Raw genomic sequence first — 7,510 nt, forward strand, 5'->3', positions numbered from 1 at the left:
CCTGGTCCTCCGCAGAGGCGGCAAGTCTTTGAATTCCGAGGGTGGAGGGCCCCTATACCAAATGGTATAAATACGGCGCCTGAATCCGGAAACTGCACGGGCAGGGAACGGTGACGGCCTCAGGGTCCCTCAAGTTTCCTTTACAGCCCTGAAACGTCGTGCACTCGGCGCGGAGGCACCCGAAATTAGCTGTAATTCCAAATTCACGATATTTTTGATTACCCGGATTTCAAGTCTAGAGTCGAAAAGTATTTAGCACCACCTAGTTAGTCATATATGTCTGTTATGTTTAGTAATGGGTGTAAGTAATCTTCTGTTACTTCGTTCAGTTTGCGGAAATCTACTACTACTCGAAATTTGACTTTTCTTGACCCTTCTAGTTTTTTGCGTACTATTAGTAACGTAGTATTTCACTGACTAATGCTCGGCTTGAATATTCCCTAATCTATCATTTATTTTATTCGTGTATTTACTTCTTCCTTTTGGGCTTGTAATAGTCTATACGGCCTTATGTTGACTGGTTTGGTACCCTGGACTAATGGAATTAAGTACTCTGCTATTATCATGTGTCTTAGTTTATCTCCTTCTATGTGAAAGATGTTATTGTACTTCTCGTACTTCTTGTGAGCTGGTTTTTTTCTCTGTGTTTAGATGGTCTAATCTAATCTTGGTGCGTAAGATTTGCATTCTCTTCCTACGTTGCAGAAATCATACGTTGTGCGTTTGTGTGTCACGGTTACCACAGACTGTCGGTTCACCGTCGCTTGTAATTTCTTTTTCTAATTCTACTCTCGGTATGTTTACAAGGGTTTCTTCCGAGTTGATGTTTAGGTCAGGTATTAGACACTGCTTTTGCTGCCTATTGTAATGCCCAATGAAAAACAGCGAAGACTTATTTGTACTCCCAATACATTCCTAACAACCAATTTCTACACATCGATGATCTAGAAAATCTAATACCACTAATAATAACAGGAGACTTCAACAGCCACCATTCGCTCTGGGGATAATCGAGGACTGATGTAGGGGGTAAGAGAATCGAAAAATTATTACTAAATTTTAATTTAATACTTTTAAACACCAGAGAACCCTCCCACATTAATACAAGAAATGGATTGTTCAGCTCCATCGATCTAACAATATGTAGTCCAAGACTAGCACAAAGTATAGTGTGGAGAACACTAGACAACCTAAACGACAGCGACCACTTTCCGATCTAAATAATACACGACGACATCCCAAAACTCGGTATTCCTCACGTACCTAAATTGAATTTAAACAAAATCGACTGGCATATGTACCAAGAAAGCACAGACCACGCTAATAAGAAAAGGGAGCAGGCTATGAAACAAAGCCATCTGAGGTAAACGAGATACTAGAAGAATTCAAAACAACTATCACTACTGCAGTAAGTGAAGCCTCCATAAAAAACGAAAACATCTCCATTACGAAACGAGCTAACCCATGGTGAAACGGAAAATGTAGGCTCGCACTCAAAGAATACCACAATGCATTTAATAGCATGAAAAAAACCTTGCTAGCGAAAACCTAATTAAATTCAAGAAACTTCGAGTTAGCTTCCGTAGAACGATAAAAGAAAGCAAAAAGAAATCATGGGAAGCATATATCACGTCTTTAACAAAGAAAACACCAACCAAACAGGTATGGCAAAAACTAAAACGAAACTACAGAAACAGACCATCCAAGGAAATCAAATTTTTAGAACTAGGTGGAAACAAAACAGTAACCAGCCCTAAAAATATTGTCAACACTCCGGCCGGGAAATTTAAACTTAACGGAAAAGTAGCAATACCTAAACCTGGAAAAAACAAACACAAGCTGGAAAGTTTGGTAAGTCGCTGGAACCAACCAATAGCAATAACGAACAACATGTGCAAATTACTAGAAAAAATAATAAATAAGAGACTTAGGTGGCACATAGAAATATATAATCTTTTAAGACTAATTGTTTAAAAAAGCGATGATATAACGAGCACTTTATCTCGTTCGCGAAATCGTTGTCTGTTGACATACGTGACCCACGCCTTCGAAGGTCGCCTTCGGTTGGAGATTCCGTTGCGCTAATAACAAACACGGTAAATTTGGAGTATGACTCGTTTTTAGCTATTACAGTTGAACTCGAACAGGTGAACGACCTCTGTCAGCTGTTCGAATTTTAGGCCCGACGTCGAGTGGGGGCGTCGGAGCCTGGGAGAGAGAGAGAGAAAAGTGTCGAACATTGAACAAAGTAAAAATATGATAAGCGAGCGCCGCTGATACGCTAATTAGCGTATTCCGCGCATTCGCAGAGATACGCGCGAGTCTCGCAGTCTGTCTTGCGCCAATCTTTCGACAGGTAGCAGTTAAATCAGCAGCATTATAGCCATTTCAAGCCTACTTCGATAAGAGCATCTTGGTTTCTCCAAAACGCTCGAAGTCCTCGAAGCGCTAGAATTCTAGTTGACTGAGCAATTTCTCTTGCGGCCTGATCTATTCGTCTGTTCGGCTATCACGTATTATACGTGCGACAAACGGATCAGCTTGCAGAAAAGAAATTTCTTGGAGAATTAATGCACTCTTGGAATCGGTGATTGTCACGATTCTCTGAGTTTGCTAATCGTCAGAAGAGCATCTAGACCACTGCTTAGGTGCATTGGTTGACAGGTACATTGGGACAGAGTAAACGTAAATGCTTATCACCTCTACATTACTCGCGCTCTACCATCCGTTTAGTAGCAACTCCCGTGTGACGAATAGATGCACACAGTGAGGTGAACGGCGTCGTGGACCCTCTGGCCGTCACCAGCCTCCGAGCCTAGCACCAGCTAGGGATAGTGCATCTCCCAGCTCGCGAATCCCTGCTTACGTAATGGTTCGCACGAAGCAAACCTTTCTATAAGGTGTATAAGACGTAGAGAAGAGGTTTCCTCCTCTCTGTGCATTCGCCTGTCGACGATTCCTTTAATTGTAAAGGAAAATCGACTATACAGTCCACTGCACTACCTTCACGTTACAGGCAAGGTATTGCTATCCCCTCCACATAGGCTTGTTGTCAAAGCCTGGAGTTGGGAATCTTCGGTACAGCTTGATTTACATTCTCGCTTACCGGTGCGGTTCCGCCGCTATCTTTTTTTTCAGATGCCAGCGTTGTTGACAAGGCGTCGCCGAACAGAGGGCACCATATCCCCCGGCAGGACAGCGCCCGGAACAACGACGAGGAGCCCCCATCCCTTTTTGACAAATTTTAATAAACTTCCTACCTAAGCCTTTTTAAGGGCCGACTTAAATTTGATGAAGTGTACCAGTTTTCTTTTTAAAACCCTAGTTTTCACCTTTTCCGGAACCTAGTTAGATCCCTTATTATAAGCGATTCTAACAAAGTGAAATTAAAAAATAATACTTGAAAAGAAAGTAAAACTTTTTAGCCGCGCCGCGGCGCACAGGTTTGGAATGTTTTTCCTTCCTTTCTTTCAAAAGGAAGAAAGTTTTCTGTCGAATTAAAAAGAAGATGGGAGAAATCAAATCGAACTGAGGTCAGATTTCTTCAGCGGAACGTTTGTTGGCTAGAATCTGCATTTGAGTTTCCTGCAGACGTTTTACAAGAATCTTCTATGGAAGAGCAAATAGATTCGAAGCATTTTGTAAAAAAATCGTTTGCAAATTGCTCTGAACGACAGAAAATGCGTAGAACTGCAGATCTACGGAAGTCTTTCTCAGGGGAAGAACTGCTGTTTGCAGCAAAGATGAAAATGCGAGAAGAAGGCCGAAATCAGATTTTCTGTTGAAATACCCCAATGAAGCGGAAAGAGTAAAGAAGACTTGTTTTGAAAATGCTCAAAGCAGAGATTTATGCTTGTTTAAAATACAGTTAAATTTCGAATCTTTGTTTTGCCCGCGAGAATCGCAATACGTTAACATACGTGACCAACCGAAGGTCGCCTTCGGTAGGGGATTCAGTTACGTTGACAATAAACTCAGTACATTCGAATTACGACTCGTTTTTTCTTCCGATGCGGTTGAAGTTCGAACAGGTGAGCGATCAGGATCAGCTGTTTGAATCTCAGACCCGATATCGAGTGGGGGTATCGGAGCCTGACAAAGAGAGAGAGCAAAATCGGTACATTAGACAAAGATAGACAATGATAAGCGATCGCCGCGTAGCGGATTTTCGGGGACTCCGCGATTTTCGCGGAGCGTCTCGCGCTCGCAAGTCGAAGTCAGTCTTGCACCGATCGCTCGCACGCACACGGTAGCAAGGGACAGCAATTACAGAAGAGTCTGCTGAGTTAGGAAATTTGGGCACCAAGTTCCTTAGCTCGTGACGCCTTCTACGTTGTGTTATCGTACTGCAGCTCGCTATTGCTCCATTCGAGAATCACGTAATACACGTGCGAAGGAGCAGCGATTGTTTAGTCGCGATAGTTTAAAAGACAAGTAACTGCACTCTTGGAATCGGTGGTTACCTCGATTCCCTGAGTTTGCTTTTCGTCGGAGGAGCAATCAAGACCACTTCTTGGTTGAGCCACGATATTGGCACCAAACAGAGAGGGTGAACGCAAGTGTGTCACCTCTGCGTTGCCCGTGTTATATCACCCGTTTGGTAGCAGCCCGCGTGCGACGAATAGATGCGCACGTCGCGGTGAACGGTGAGTGATAAAACCTCTGGCCTTTATCAGCCACCAAGCCTAGCTAGTGCTAGTGCCGTGGGTCGAACGCTCGCGAATCTTGGCTTACAACCGTGATTCGTACGAGGCAAGCCTTCTTGGAAGGCAGGTTAAGCAGAGAAAAGGAGGATCCCTCCTCTCTGTATACTCGTCTGCCGACGCTTTCTTCAGAGCGAAGAAACGTCGATAATACAGTCCACTGCACTACCTTAACGTTACGTCAAGGTATTGCTCCCCCCTCCACATAGGCTCGTTATCGAAGCCTGGAGTCGGGAAGACACGGTATAGCTTGAAAGCAATACGCTCGCTTACCTGTGCGGTTCTACCGCTATTTTCTTTTCCAGACGCCAGCGTCGCTGACCGGCGTTCGAAGGAGGAGAGGAGCCGCGGACATTCGGCGAATAAACGGCGTCCCGAACACCAGGAGACCCCGTCCCAAAGTTTTAAAAAAAGATCAATAAACGTCGTAGTTAAGCCTTTTTCAAGGCCGACTTAAACTTGATCAATTGTACACTTTTTTTTGACATCCTCCTCTCAACCACCCAATCCGGACCCCGTTAGATCCCTGAATTCAGCGATTCTAACAATGCTCCAAAGAAAAAGCTCTCGGACTTATGACATCTTTAAATTTGTCTAAAGCTCAATACAGGATGCTAAGGGATTTTTCATTGAAGGAAGGCAATAATTATTTTCCTTCGTATTATCAGATACACCAGGCCAAAATGGAATGTTATCCGTCAAAAGAGTGTATTAACATAAGCGATAATGGTGTTGAAGTGAAGCTACAAGCTCTGTTGGATCATACAGTTAAACGTATACTAATGGTTACAAAATCAACCAAAGAGAAAAATTTGGTTTTAGTGAGCAAATGGGGATGTGACAGTGTATCTGGACAAAGCATATATAAGCAAACGGTTGCCCAGAATAATCCATTTGACGATTCTAACAGTTTTTCCACAACATTAGTACCGATCAAACTTTATAATCCGGAAAATATGCAAATTGTATGGACAAACGTAAGATCATCGTCCGCATTTTTCTGTCGGCCAATTAAGTTCCAGTTTACTAAAGAAAATACGGAAACCATTATTCAAGAAGTTTCACGTATCAAATCCGAAATTTCGTCATTAAAAGCATTTCAAATCAATGGTATTGAAATAAAATATAAACTTGTTCTGACAATGGTGGACGGGAAAGTTTGCAATGCTATTTCGCAAACAGCATCTGCTATGCGTTGCTATATTTGTGGTGCATCACCTATCCAGATGAACAATTTACAATTATTAGACTCTAAAATTTCTAAAGAAGAGTTTTATGAATTCCACTACATGCCAAAATTAAATTTTTTGAGTATCTTTTACATATGTCTTATAATTTAGATTTTAAGAAGTGGTCCGCTTCCACCCCTGAATTTAAACGCCTACAAGCAGAAAGAAAACGGATCATTCAAGACAAATTTCGAAATGAGTTAAGGGTATTAATTGACCGAGTAAAGCAAGGAGTAGGAACAACGAACGATGGCAATACAGCTAGGAGATTTTTTGAAAATCCAAAAAAGACATCGGAGATTATTGGGATCGAGGAGTGTCTGATTCGCAGATTTGCAGTCCTTTTACAAGTTATTGCATCAGGTCAACAAGTAAATGCAAATTTGTTCGGTGCTTATGCCAGAGAAACGGCTGAAATGTTTGTATCAAAATACGGTTGGTTTTATATGCCAACCACTGTACATAAGGTGCTGATATATGGCGAGGATATTATTAAAAATGCCATACTCCCCATAGGACAATTATCCGAAGAGGCCCAAGAAGCCCGCAATAAAGATTTTAAAAAATTTCGAGAACATAAATCTAGGAAATTTAGCAGGAGTTCCACTAATCAGGACATTGTGAATAATTTATTAATTACATCCGACCCACTAATTTCCACAATTAGACCCCATTTTGCTACCATAATTAACAAATCATTGTTTCCGGAAGCAATAGAAATATTAGTTTTTGACTCTAGTTCAGTTACAGAAAATAATTAATTAAGCATTTGTTTTATATTTCTAGAAAATTAGCTTATATGAGTTCATGTTAGTTAAAATGTTTTTAGTTTATATTTATTATTAGATCGTTAACGTTTATTAATAGGCATTATATTATATATTACGCAGTGTTTTGCATTTCATAAAATTTGTAACATGTACATACATATTCATCAAACATATTTTCATTTATGTAAATATTCAAATTTCCTATTTCTTCTTATGTAAATATTCAAATTTCCTTTTTCTTCTTATGTAAATATTCAAATTTCTAATTTATTTGTAAATTTTATTGGCTTAATCTCTGGCTCAGGGACTTCTGAGTACCTTTTGTTATACAATAATGGACAAAATGTATTTTATTATAAATAAATGTAATGATATTGTTCAAATGAAGTTAAGCCAATTTATCTAGCATCACAGGTTGTTTCATTTATTATAACTTCGTTCCTAATTATGATCTTACAGTCAAAATAGACAATTCGTATCTTTGTATTGTCTACACAACATTCATGGAGTTTGAATATTAGGGGGATTTAAATTTTTCAGCAATAATTACATCCTGTTTTATAAGCGTTTCGTTCCAAATGAGCGATCTATTGTAGCTGGGCTCAAGCGCTCGCCGGACAATGAGGTTATGTAACACTTCCAGTTACAAAATTTCAATTTCTTTTCAAGGTGGTACGCGGTGGCAAGAAGTGTTACAATATTATTAAAGTACAATGTCTAGAGTACTAACTTACGTTAATTAAAACTTAAGATACCTTAAGATTTTCACGTAGTCAACGATCGAATTTAACTTTACTCATGAACTCCT

The sequence above is a fragment of the Calliopsis andreniformis genome, chromosome 1 (assembly GCF_051401765.1).
Source record: "Calliopsis andreniformis isolate RMS-2024a chromosome 1, iyCalAndr_principal, whole genome shotgun sequence".
In the NCBI taxonomy this organism is placed as follows: Eukaryota; Metazoa; Arthropoda; class Insecta; order Hymenoptera; family Andrenidae; genus Calliopsis; species Calliopsis andreniformis.